At 44.1% G+C, this 13444-nt stretch overlaps 1 protein-coding gene across 1 annotated transcript in view; it reads right to left on the bottom strand.

The window, feature by feature from the left end:
* The window catches only part of MACF1 (microtubule actin crosslinking factor 1), a gene marked incomplete at its 5' end in the record, with an annotated part of 343134 nt that overhangs the window by 279742 nt on the left and 49948 nt on the right, over positions 1-13444 (bottom strand). The gene's annotated exons all lie outside the window — the stretch shown is intronic.

Genomic DNA, 13444 nt, shown 5'->3' with positions numbered 1-13444 from the left:
GAGCCAAAATAACACGGCAGAGAGCCCCAGTGTCTGGGTAGGAAGAGTGGAGTGGGAGCTGCTGCTGTTGTGGTCATTTCTCTTCTCTGATTTCAGCCCCATACAGGACACTTACTATGACAGGTACTTCTAGTCTGTCACTCATTCATTCCTAGCCATGTTATTCATTCATTCCTAGTAAAAACAGGGCAAAGGAGAAAAACAAACTTTACAGGTGAACTGAGAAAACAAATGATTGCCAAGCTGATTTCAATATAACGTCTTCCAAAAGCAAAAATATGTATGTAGGGTGTAACTTCAAACCTCTACAGCCCTGAGAAGATCAAATCAAGAGCTACTTGTTCCATTAGTCCCCTGAGAAAGTCAGGAGAGTTACAGGAAACTGGGGACCAAAACAACTCCTATTTAGGGAGTAAACATCCCATGCATGTTTTATGGGAGGAGAATAAGAAGTGCCCCCGACCCCTCATACCTGCACTTTGTTCCTGAAGCACATACAGCAGAGGAAGACAGAGTTATGAGTGGTATGGTCTCCTGAGAACCTCAGGAATCCACTTAGGTCACTGCTAAACCTGATCCACATAGGCTGTGGCCATCCTATTGTGGTTCACTGCTCCTCTAAACCCTTGAAAAAAGGGGAACCAAAAGGAAAAGTTATATTAACCTCCTATAGTTTCCACCCACCGCCAATACGTCTTTAGAAAGTTCTGGCCTTTTATCAGAAGAATGACAGTAAGGATAACAGGGAATAAAACTATATTACGGAGATCAGCGTCCAAGGAGAGGCCTAGGATTCCTACTCTGCGGCTTTTCCTCTCCTGAAGGAATATGCAGGTTAATTAAGTTTGATAATCCTTCCATGAGTTTTGTAAACACAGGGGGAAAAAGGCTCCTGCTGTTGGGTGGGCTTCATGCCCAGGAATATAGAAGGATTCCCTAAGACAGGAAAGAAGGCAAGAAAAGGGGCTCTTGTATGGGACAAGGGTACAGTCCTGCACCTTCATACAGACCGCAACAAAGCCCAGGAACTGGAAGAGTCACTGAGAAGCGCCACTGTTTTCTGTCCCCACCTGCTACCTCTTCCCCATGAGTCTGGATAAAGGAGTTCAGACTTGTCCTGTCCTCTCAAAACTTCCTTGACAGGGAAGCAACAGTTGATGTTGCTCATTCTTGCTAAGACCTGTCTGATGTGTGATGAGCTTGAAGAGCCCTCAACCTAAAAGCGACTGGCTCCAGCTGTCAGAAGTTCTGGAAAAAAATGTTTGTATGGCATGGGGGGAGAGACAAGGGAAGAGAAGACAGAGATCAATGGAACAATACTTTTTAGTTGTATATCCCTTTGTAGCAAACAAAGCTCTTCATGTTCTCTTAGAAACTGTTCTTCTACAGATAATGAAAGAAAGTAAAGTATCTATAGACCCTGGCAGGATGTGAGTCCAGATCGCCTGCCATTCCCCTCAACCCTGAAGGAAGCAACTTTACCCTTTTCCTCTATTTCCCCTGACTCTCTCCACACCCCATGGCCACTCTGGATCCAGAACCCTGACTGCCAATGGAAGAGGGATGGTTTGAGCACCTTCCTAAGAGATGGAAATAAAACTACCTCTTAATAAGAAAAAGGGAAGTAAAAAGAGTTCATTCATTTTCCTCCTTAATAGCCAAAAAGAGTCTTGCATCATCATACCTGGAAGCATTTTTCTCATATATTATATAATCAGTGAAAAGTTTGCCAACCATGCAAAGCAAACACTAATCCCCTTAAATATTATTTTAGTAAAAAGCTGTCCCCTTTAAAGTCACTGATTTACCCTTTATAGTGGCGTCTCTGCCCTATCAACCTGCATTCCTCCTCCCCTCCACAACCATTCCCAACTCCCTGTTCTCTCCAGATGGGGCTCTGACTCACTGTAGACACAGGCAAGTGGAAAATCTGTCCCAAGAACCCCAGCTACACCTAGGTGAGGGCGCAGGGCCCAAAGCAGAAGCCCTCCGCCCACCCTGCCAAGGAGCACCCTGAGCGCTGCTGAGTTCAAGGGGCCGAACGTGGCTTCAGTGCCCATTCAAGCAAGAGAACAGGCTGCGGCTGGAGCAGCTGAGAGGATTCCCTCCCGTCACCCACTACTGCGTTTACAAACTCTATCCCTTCTATGTAATTGCCCAAACACAGAAAAAACTATGGCCAGCTCTGAGTCAGAGGCCTTTCTAAGCCCCTAGGGATTGATGGAGAGTGAAGACCCCATACAACACACACCACAGCAAGTGTTCACACAAACAGCAAGGACAAAAGGCGGGGAGCCAGAAGCCCTGGAATACCTCTCAGGTTGTTGAGCCCCTCCAGGAACTTCTGGTACTTGTAAGCGTTCATGCCCCGGGCCTAGCTGTGCTGGCTCAGTGGCTGGAAGTAGGCACCATGGCACAGTGACAGCTGAGAAGGGAGAGCTCCACTGCCGTCTCCTAGCCCCCAAGAACTGGACTTTGACCACACTTGCAAGTGACGTCACCAGAGGAGCCTCATTACATTACAGCCCTTTGTGCGCCCTCATTTGTTGCAATGAGCGGAAATACCTCCCCAGGAGAGGCCAGCCCCTCCTTTGTGCAAATGAGTCAGGAGACCGCAGCAGCCCCTGCCTATCATCTGCCACCTCATCTGCTACCTTCTCTTTAGACCCCAGCCCAGGCTCCACTGGGATTACTGCTCCTCTGGTTTAAACTCTAGGGAGAGAGGCTTAAATGCTTCTCAGGACACCCGTTAGGGGCTCATCTAACATCTGAGAATGAAACTTTTAAAGGGCCACACTCACCACAAGAATGTCACAACACGAGTTCCTGGGCAAATATCACATGGCAATGAGACAGGTTTTACAAAATAAACAACTAACTCTGCACTCTCCTCACAGCAGTCACGTTTACAGACTGGAATACAGTCACACACAGAGGAGACACTGCATATGAACACAGTCCGGAGAGAAGCAGAAACTGTTCTGGGACGCCACTCCCCAAATGCTAAAAGCCCAATTCAGGGAGGCAAGACCTTCCCCAAAAGCAACAAGGGAGAAAATGCAGCCCAGACACCACCTGCATTCTCCCCATTCTGGGGCACTGTTTCACTCAGCTAATTTGTTTGTAGTTTGCTTTAGTGATGTCAGTAGCTGATGCAAATTTCCTTCTACTCCATCAGCCTCAAAAAGATGACTAACCCCACAACTGTCACAGGCTCTTAGGATAAGCTACACAGATTATAATTAGAGGAAAAAATTAGCAAATTTCTTAAATTTCTTCAAATTCCTTAGCATCTTTAAATTTCTTAGCATCTTTGTTGTAAGGCAAAGAAGTTCATCTGCATTGTTATATTCATCTTTGAAAATGTTTTTATGAAAAGTTAACATGTGAAAGTAACATACATATGAAAGTATGTATTTTTCATTTACAGATGAGAAAATACACAGAGGTTAAGCAAACTATCCAAAAGTCACACATCAGGCCAATAAGACAGCATGAAAAGAACATACATTTCCCAAACCTGAGCTAAGTATCCATGAGCAACAACCAAGTCAGACTCCACTGAACAACCCCTCATAAGAAAGACACCCCTCTCCCAGGTCTGAAGTTTTTCAGAGTAACCTGCCAGGCAGGCTGCCATTCAGTGACCTGGAAGAACTCACAGTGTGCCAAATACAATGTTCCACATAACTCCCAATGATGCAGGCTGGATGCAGGTGGAGAAACTGTGTAAGTAGCATTATGAAAACAAAGAAAAAAGGGAGTATGTCTACTTGAAAAGATCGGGCTAAATAACATTAACAGCTGCTAAGATAATGGAAAGGGAAAATCTCTGGATAATAAAAATAACCAACCCAAGCTTTTGTGCCTTCCCATGCTACTACTCGGTCAACAGTGCCAACAAGGTAGCCAGCCACTGTGCAGATCTTGAGTGTTAGGAGTCACAGGGCACACAACACATGGTTTCTTTTCTCAAAGAACCATTTAATGGGCAAGGTTAAAAGGGAGTTTGAGGGCTTCCCTGGTGGCGCAGTGGTTGAGAGTCCGCCTGCCAATGCAGGGGACACGGGTTCGTGCCCCGGTCCGGGAAGATCTCACATGCCGCAGAGCGGCTAGGCCTGTGAGCCATGGCCGCTGAGCCTGTGCGTCCGGAGCCTGTGCTCCGCAACGGGAAAGGCCACAACAGTGAGAGGCCCGCGTACCGAAGAAAAAAAAAAAAAAGGGAGTTTGATGCTTACAGAGCATAACAGACAGGGGGAAACAGTAAACACATGCACAACACCAAATATAGATTCTACAACATACTACTGTGAGAATCAAAGTGTCTTTGAAGTCACCTAGTCCAACAGACCAGGTGCCTTGGATTCCTCATCTGTGAAATGAAGCTGTGGATGAGAAAGGCAAACATTAAATGACAGTTCAGATCACATATGTCTGTTTCCTGGCTTTATTCTACTATTTCCCCTGGAAGAGTATGGATAAGAGAGCACAGTGGAAATAACTTTGGTTACAGAGTCAAGATACCTGGATTCCAGAGTTTATCTCTAGATCCAACTTTGCCCTTAACTAACTATGTGAGCAGGAGCTCCAAATTCCTATAAAATGCTACCTCTTGTTTTGTTTTGTTTTAGGCCACAAACTCCAGTCAGAGTATGATGAAAACTAAAGATACTCTCCCCTAGGAAAAGGCACATATTCATCTACCTACAAACTTTTGTTTACAAGTGGATAGGGGTTAGTGAACCATAGGTAAAGAACCTCTGAGCTGATTTCTAAGACCTCGTCTGTGTCAAGATCTGAGAGCAATTAACATAGAACAATCTGAATGTAAGTACTGAAAAGAACAAGCTGCAAAGGAATGATCAATCAGCAGGGGAAGAGCTGGGCCCCCTTCCTTTAATGCCCCCGTAAAATTCTATCTGAGACTCCTCCCACCTAAGGGAGGAAAGCAGCCCAGACAACAGGAATCTAAGGGCAGGAACAACTGACTTTTAAAATAGCCACTTGAACTAAGTGCATTTAAAAGGCAACACATGCTAGTCTGTCATTTCCTCTGTGTGTTTCACCATTGAAATTGTTTAGTACCATTTTATCAGATAAAAATTAAACAAAAAGAAGGATGTTTAGAACTATGACATGAGGGATGGTTCCAACTTGAGGCTCTTGGGAAGGGTGGGGGGGGACAGTGGCCCAGACTCCAGTTGTTTTCTTGCACACCAGGGACCTTTCCCCAGAATCAGAGCATTTCAAAGCACCACAGTCCAACACTTCTCTGTGCTCCTCGCGGCCGTTCATCTTTTATCCTCATAGGTCCCATGATGGCGAACAGTGAGAGGTAACCTTGGGTGGTAAGAGAGAGTCTGCCCTAAGTTCCAGACAGACACAGACAAATGTGAAAGACTCAGGATCTGGCAGTCTAACAGGCACTCTGGCCAGCTGCTGACAAGGGGGAGCCCTGCTGTCTCCAACAGCCTTTACAAAGGCGCAGACACCAAAGAGCTGAGTGGAGCTTCACCGAATGCAGGCAGATCAGGAAGTCCAGACTACAGTGCATGAGGTGTGGTCCTCAAGGACACCATGACAGGATAGTGACAGGATGACAGCTAAAAAGGAATTACCTGCCCTGCCCTCGGGTGGGCTCAGGGACGCTGGAGCCCAGGTAGAGAGAAGGCCTGAGTCAGATTCAGGATATTACTCCTGAAACAGGAAGGCAAGTCCGCCAGCAGAGTTTCAGCTGAGGAGAAAGTTCGAGGCCCAGAAGGAGAGAACAAGTCCTATGTTGGAGTTCCCACAGTTCCCCAAAGCCTCTAGAAATCATGACCTTCCATATTCCTTTGAGGCAACCTTTCTCTTAAAAACAAAGGTTGTCCTCCAACAAGGCACCCTCACGTCATCAGGGTCAGTGACACTAAATATGCACAGTCAGTTAAGGAATTCACCCATTCCACACACATCTGTTGCATACTCACCATGCACCAGGCCCCAACCTACGTGCCTGGAACACGGAACTCAGAGCCTAAGGAGAGAGCAGAAGGAAAAAGGAAGGAAACTGTCTCCTCAGACTCAAGAGAAAATAAGGGTCACGGGTGGTCAAAGTGAAGGCCCAGCTGCTCACTCTCAACACCAGCCCTGAAGACAAGAGGTCTAGAGACATGAAAGAATGCTGCTTGGGACTTCCCTGGTGATGCAGTGGTTGGGAGCTCGCCTGCCAATGCAGGGGACGTAGGTACAATCCCTGGTCCGGGAAGATCCCACATGCCACAGAGCAACTAAACCCGTTTGCCACAACTACTGAGCCTGCGCTCTAGAGCCTGCACTCCACAACTACTAAAGCCTGTGCGCCGAGAGCCTGTGCTCCACAAGAAGAGAAGCCGCCGCACCGCAACGAAGAGTAGCCCCCATTGGCCACAACTAGAGAAAGCCCGCGTGCAGCAACGAAGACCCAACACAGCCAAAAATAAATAAATTAAAAAAAAAAAAAAAAGGTAATGCTGCTTAAAGACATCATTTTCTTTGAGGCAGGACTGACACCCTGACAGCCAGTTGCTACCGTTACCCCCAAGCAGCTGCTGACCCAGGAAGACAACAAAAATGTTTCCAGTGACTTAAGAAGCCAGTAACAAAAGCAGGTGCCAGGTTCACAGTCCTATTCAGGGAGCAACAAAGATCACTTTCTTCATTGTCTCTCCTGGCAGCAGTGTCTGATGGAGCACAGGGTTGAATTACACCTTGTCCCACTGGTCCTATACAGAGAAAATGAGTTTACCATCTGAAGAAGGGTTGTCCCCAGGGCCAAGGCTGTCTCTGCAGGGCTGAGGAACTGAAGACAAAAGAAGTCAGACCTCCTGCTTAGAAGGAAAGGACTGAAAGGGCAAGACAAAGGGAAGCTGTAACGGGAACTAAGTGCAGGTCCAAGGAGTTCTGCCCACCCAAGGAGCTCTGCCCACCCTGCACTCGCCCGTGGCCTGGAGAGGTACTTTGTGTGGTCAGACCTATACTAAGGCCCGACAACAGGCTTAAAGGGGGTTTGTGCTTTAGGCCACAGACCCTCAAACCAGCTCCCTCTCCTTGATCCTTTTCTTCTTGGCTGTGTGGTCCATGGAGAAATGGGTGAATCCTATGCATCCTCTCCTCTCTACAGTGATTACATAATAGTACAAGTCCAAACAAAGTAAAAAAAAAAAAATGAGCAGTTGGGAGGGAAGGCAGAAATACCTGCTTCTAGGGTGAATCTGAACCTGCATGACCTCAGATTATAATAGCCCCAACTGAAACTAGGTTTATAAAATCATAAAATAATGTAAAAGCCTCACTGCTGGGCACTCTGAGGACCTACGGAAAAGGTCAGAAGAGTCACCTACCACTGGAACAAGGTTAGAGGTCTCCAGCAGACAGATGGGAGGGAAGGAAATTTATTTCAACAAAAGCCTACTGAAACGGCTACAGGTATGCAGGTGTAATAGAGATCAACAGCTTCCCCCCTCCAAGAACAGTTTCTCTCATCAACTCCGTGAGGACCCAGACACAGCTGCACCTCCAAGTCAGTTAAAGGTAAGTGCCTGCTAAGGAGAACCACATTTACTTATTCTGACAAAGGGGGGTGGAATGCTGTGCTTCTGGCTCAATTCAACTGGGCTCTTCCACCATCAAATAAAACAAGTCTCCAAAAAGACAGGCCACGCACTTCCGGTAGCATTTCTTTGTTGCTTTTGAGCAGAGAAAGGAAGCAAAATAAACATTTTTGAGAGTCAGATTGCAGGTACTAAAAATAACACAATGGAATTCTCCTCTGAAACTGTCTTTTGCTAACAATGAGGTTATACGTATTTTTTTAAGTTCAAGATAGACTGCTCAATGGTGACTCTAGGATGGCAGGGTATGAGTTCTGAGAATCTTCTTACTCTGAGTCTAAGATAACATTCTGTTGGAGTACTCTACAATGTTAAGGAGGTACTAAAAGCACCCAGCAGACAGAACCTCAATGAGGGTGTCAGCACAACACCTGTTTAATGAGTAGTGGGTACATATGTAGAGGATACATATGTATATGCTACAGTATTACCTATACCTGTTTATATGCTTGAAATAGTCATAATAAAAAGTTAAAGCAATGGATGAAACTATCCATCAAATTTACAAATATGCATACCCTTTGATCCAACAATTCCACACCTAAGAATTTTTCCTAAAGATATACATATGTAAAATGACAAGTGTACAACAAAGTTTTTCATTTTAGCATTTTGTAAGAGCAAAAGATAGGCAGCACCCTTAATGTCCATCAATAGTACATCCATTCAATGAAATAATAAGCATGGAGGAAAAAGAGGTCTATATGTGCTGATATGGATTAATCGTCAAGATACAATAAGTAGGGCTTCCCTGGTGACGCAGTGGTTCAGAGTCCACCTGCCGATGCAGGGGACACGGGTTCGTGCCCCGGTCCGGGAGGATCCCACAAGCCGCGGAGCAGCTGGGCCCGTGAGCCATGGCCGCTGAGCCTGCACGTCCGGAGCCTGTGCTCCGCAACGGGAGAGGCCACAACAGTGAGAGGCCCGTGTACCGCAAAAAAAAAAAAAAAGTTTGATATGGATAGCGTGCAGGGTACACTCTGCCCTGGAGGAAGGATGGCAGGACATGTAAGCTTTGTATGCCATGCTAAAGAAACCGTATCTCATCCTAAAGACAATGGAAAGCCATTGAAAGGGTTTAAGCTTGGGAATGACTTTTTTTATGATCAGATTTTAATTCTAGAAAGAGCATTTAGCAGCAGTGAAAAGGAGGGAAGCAAAACAGAAGGGAGGGAGACTAGTTAGGACACTGTTATGGTTGTATGCTGAGAAATAATAGAATCTGAACTAAGAAAGTAGTATTGAGGATGGGAAGAAATGAAGGAATGTGAGAGTAAAATTACACAGCATTTGATCACTGTTTGAGTTAGGGTGGGGTAGGGGAGATGGACCAAGAGAGGGAAGACTGTCAAGTCACTTGTGTGACTGGGTAGAAGACAATGCCTTAAATAAAGGGAGGAACAGCAGGTTTCCTGGAAAGAAGATGAAGGGTTCAGTTTGGAACATGTTGAGTAAAAGACACCTATACAGTATCCAAAAGAAGTCCTCCAGCACTCAGAGACAAGTGTCTGGAGCTCAGGAGAGAGATCAGGCCCAGCAGTTGAAGCCATGAGTACGAATAAGGCCACTCAAGAAAACTATGTAGAGGGCCGAAGACAGAATCCCAGAAAGCACCTTTGTTTAATGGAAGATAAACCTGTAAACGAAGGAAGAAAATCAGGGAAGGATGAGGTCACAAAAGGTTAAGGATGGAGAGCTTTCAAGGAGGATGGAGTGTTTCATTTCATGGTGTCAAGTACCACAGAAAGGTCAGGTAAGATCAGGGCTGAAAAATTACCATTGGATTTGGCAATTAGGAGATGATCGGTGACCTTAACAACAGCAATTTCAGGAGAGCAGAGGGGGTTAAAAGCTAAAGGTCAGATATATACTACTCTTAAGAATCTTGGGGGAAACAACGAACAAGTAAAAGAGGATTCTCACTGAACAGCTCCTGTCTTCCACTTCCCCTCCCATAATATTGATATATCTGAGTATTATTTTAAGAAAAATAAGTAGGAAAATGCACAAAACATAGTGTTCGCACTTTATTAGGTGTTAGCTGTAGAATGATAATAATCCAGTGTATTATTACTACTACATTAAAACTGGTTCCACTTACTCCATAAATCACCAAACATTTTGGGACACTTATGTGCCAAATACAGAGCTGGCAATGTTGGAGATAAAATGGAGTTTACAATATAGTCCTCAACCTCTAGGAGCTTCCAATCTTGCAGAAGAAAATAAAGCATATGTACAAATAGGATGTTAAAGTACAGTATAAATGATACTTTAAAAAACTACCACTAGAATTTAGGAAACTAGGAACTAACTTCCAGTGGGGTGATTGGAGAAGGTTTCCTAGAGGACTTTGGGGTGGGTTATGAACAAGGGGTAAGATCTGTACAGCAGACACAGTGAGTGAAGACGCTCCAGAAAGACAGTCTTGTCGGGCTTCGATGTGAGGAGGTAGCTGGAGAGGATGCTGGGAAGGTTATTATGGAGGGCTTTAAAGATCAGGCTGAGGAGACTGAGCCCAGCCTCTCTCCTGACTGCTGCTCTGCAGTGCCCGCTGCCTGTGGGGCACTTCCTCCCGAGCATGCCACAGCAACTAGAACTCAAGTTATTAAAAGTGAATCCACATCTTTCCTCCTCAAATCAATGCCTCCTTTGAATTCCCCCCTTTGAGTAATGGCACCATCCTCTGCTCAACCCACTATCAAGTCCTATCGGTTCTCCCAAATACCTCTCAGTCACCTTCTCCTTTATTCAATAGTCAACCTCTCCTGTCTAATTCTCACTACCTCTCACCTGGATTGCTTAAACAGCCTTAAAAAGAAAAAAAAAAAAGGACTTCCCTCTTTCTCACCCAATCCATGTTGCACGTGCTGCTAGAACAGTCTTCCTAAAACATAGTCTTAATTCAATCATTCCAATAGATAAAACCTCTGACAGAAACATAAAACCTACCACAGGCGGAAAAAATCTCGATGAAGTATAAAAACTCAACCACATGGTACAACTTTTATGGAGAGGGCTTTAGCAAAATGTACCTAAAAATTTTTTAAGTGTCCAATAACTTCTGACACAGCAACTTCACGCCTAGGAATTTATATAAAAGAAATGTGGTTAAATGTGCAAATACACACACACACAAAGTATATTCATCCCATTGTTTATAACATCAAATGATGCAAAATTACCTAAAAGTCCAACAATTAGGAGGCCATCTCAAGTCTCACTGCACCACACACAGGAATATTGACAACAAGGTAAACTATGATAGGAATACATACCTTGGACACTGAAAGATTTTCACCATACAGTAAGTGAAGAAAACAAGTTACAAATAGTATATTTTTACAAAATGTGTATTTATATGTATATATTTGCAGAAGAAAATGTCTGAAAGAAAATACAGCAAAATACTTACAGTGGTTATTCAAAAGTGGTGGGAATTTAGGTGAGTTTAATTTTAGTTTTGTTTATTGTTTTATAATTTTCATACAATAAACAAGGGTATTTTGTGAAATAAAAAGAGTAGAGCAGATTCTACCACAGCTAATATCCAACAGCAACACAGCTCTTTTAGACTTTCCAAACATCCTTTATCTGGAGATAGCAAGACCTTTGTATACAATTCAACCAACACAACAATTCAAGCAATTATTATAGTACCAAAAAAAAAAAAGGAAGAAGAAGGCACAGTCTGCCCTCAGTGAACTCATGGTTCATGGTCTAGGGGAGCCAATTACACAGACAACTGTAAAACAAGACGACAAGTACTATCACAAAGGGATGTATAAAGTACCATGAAAACTCAGATGAGGAGGTAAGTTAAATTTTTCCTCGAGAGAAGGAAAGAAGCTGGAACATCACAGGCGGCTAGTTCATTTTAGCTGGAATGAAGATTACTTAACAGTATGAATAGGAGTTTGTGAAGCTGATAAAATGGAAAGAACATCCAAGGCATAGGAAACAACATAAACAAGGGATACAACTGAGAATCATACCCAAGCCAAGTCTGAACTTTACCTTGTGTAAGAACAGAAGGCAGTGAGAATCGGAGTTTTTAAGAAGAGATACGGCATGATCACTGACAGCCAAAGATGATGAGTGCCTAAAACAGGGCAATGGCAGGATATGAAAGCAACCTAAGTGTCCATCACAGATGAATGGATAAAGAAGATGTGGCACATGTATACAATGGAATATTACTCAACCATAAAAAGAAACAAAACTGAGTTATTTGTAGTGAGGTGGATGGACCCAGAGTCTGTCATACAGAGTGAAGTAAGTCAGAAAGAGAAAAACAAATACTGTACGCTAACACATATATACGGAATCAAAAAAAAAAGGTTCTGAAGAACCTAGGGGCAGGACAGGAATAAAGACGCAGATGTAGAGAATGGACCTGAGGACACGGGGAGGGGGAAGGGTAAGCTGGGATGAAGTGAGAGAGTAGCTGCATAGCACAGGGAGATCAGCTCGGTGCTTTGTGACCACCTAGAAGGGTGGGATAGGGAGGGTGGGAGGGAGACGCAAGAGGGAGGGGATATGGGAATATATGTATACATATAGCTGATTCACTTTGTTATACAACAGAAACTAACACAACATTGTAAAGCAATTATACTCCAGTAAAGATGTTAAAAAATGAAAATAAAATAAAATAGGGCAGTGGGTCCAGTCAGCATGGATGGGAGGAAAGGATGGATGTGGAAATGTTTCTGTGCTAGAATGAATAGAACTTAGCGTCAGATGTGGAGAACGAAGGAAGACAAAAAAACAAACAAACCTGAATTTCCCAGCTTGGGCAAACAGGCAGAGAGTGATACTGGTATCTGAGAGAGTATATATATCAATAGGAAGCGAAGCAGGTTTGGGCAGGGAAGAAAAGGGGGATGAGGATAAACTTGGTTTTGGATACGTTACATTAGAACTTCTATAGACTTCAAAGTGGAAAAAGGCAATAGTCATCTGGTAATACAATTTTGGACCTCAAGGGAAAGTTCGTATTCAGGGATTTTGATTTGAGAGTCATCACTGTACACGTAGACAATGTTGATAAATGAAATCACCAGAGTAGGTAAACTCGTCCAGGGAGAGCACACAGTGAAGGGAAAAAAAGAGGCCCAAATACAGTGTCAAAAGCTGTGACAAGGGACTTCCCTGGTGGTCCAGTGGGTAAGACTCCATGCTCCCAATGCAGGGGGCCCATGTTCGATCCCTACTTGGCGAACTAGATCCTGCATGCACGCCTCAACGAAGATCCCGAGCACCAAAACTAAAACTTGGCGCAGAAAAAATAAATATTTTTTTTAAAAGCTGTAACAAGGTCAAACGTGAGAACTGAAAAGAAACAGTGAATTCTGCAGGTAGGTCATCATAAGTGAGAGCGATTTCAGCTGGGCCAGTGAGCACAAAAGCCATGCTATCATGGGTCAAGATGACTAAAGGAATATAAGAAAGGCTATTAAAGAGGTTTAGGAGTTTAAAAAAATAAAAAGCAGAGTTAGGTCGAAGAAGAGACAGCTTAAAAGATGTTTCTTCCTTAGGATGGAGAAAACTTATGAAGAGTCACTAGGTGGGGAGACACTAAGAATACAAACTATGTACTTGCCCGGAGGACTGCCTCTGAAACAAGAGGGAATGAGGTGAGGACTGGGGAAGATTACAGATAAGCTGAGAGGCAGAGCTGTGGACAGTAAAAGGCTAAGTGGCCTGCTGAGAGTTTACAAGGTGGGGTGGAGCAAGTTGGAGGAGAGTGGTGCAAGTCTGGAATAGCTGCTGTAAGGAAAAGGAATGGGAGTCACCCAGGAGAGAACAGA

Source organism: Hyperoodon ampullatus, assembly GCF_949752795.1.
Source record: "Hyperoodon ampullatus genome assembly, chromosome: 2".
Taxonomy (NCBI): Eukaryota; Metazoa; Chordata; class Mammalia; order Artiodactyla; family Ziphiidae; genus Hyperoodon; species Hyperoodon ampullatus.
This window is presented reverse-complemented; position numbering and strand designations above follow the sequence as displayed.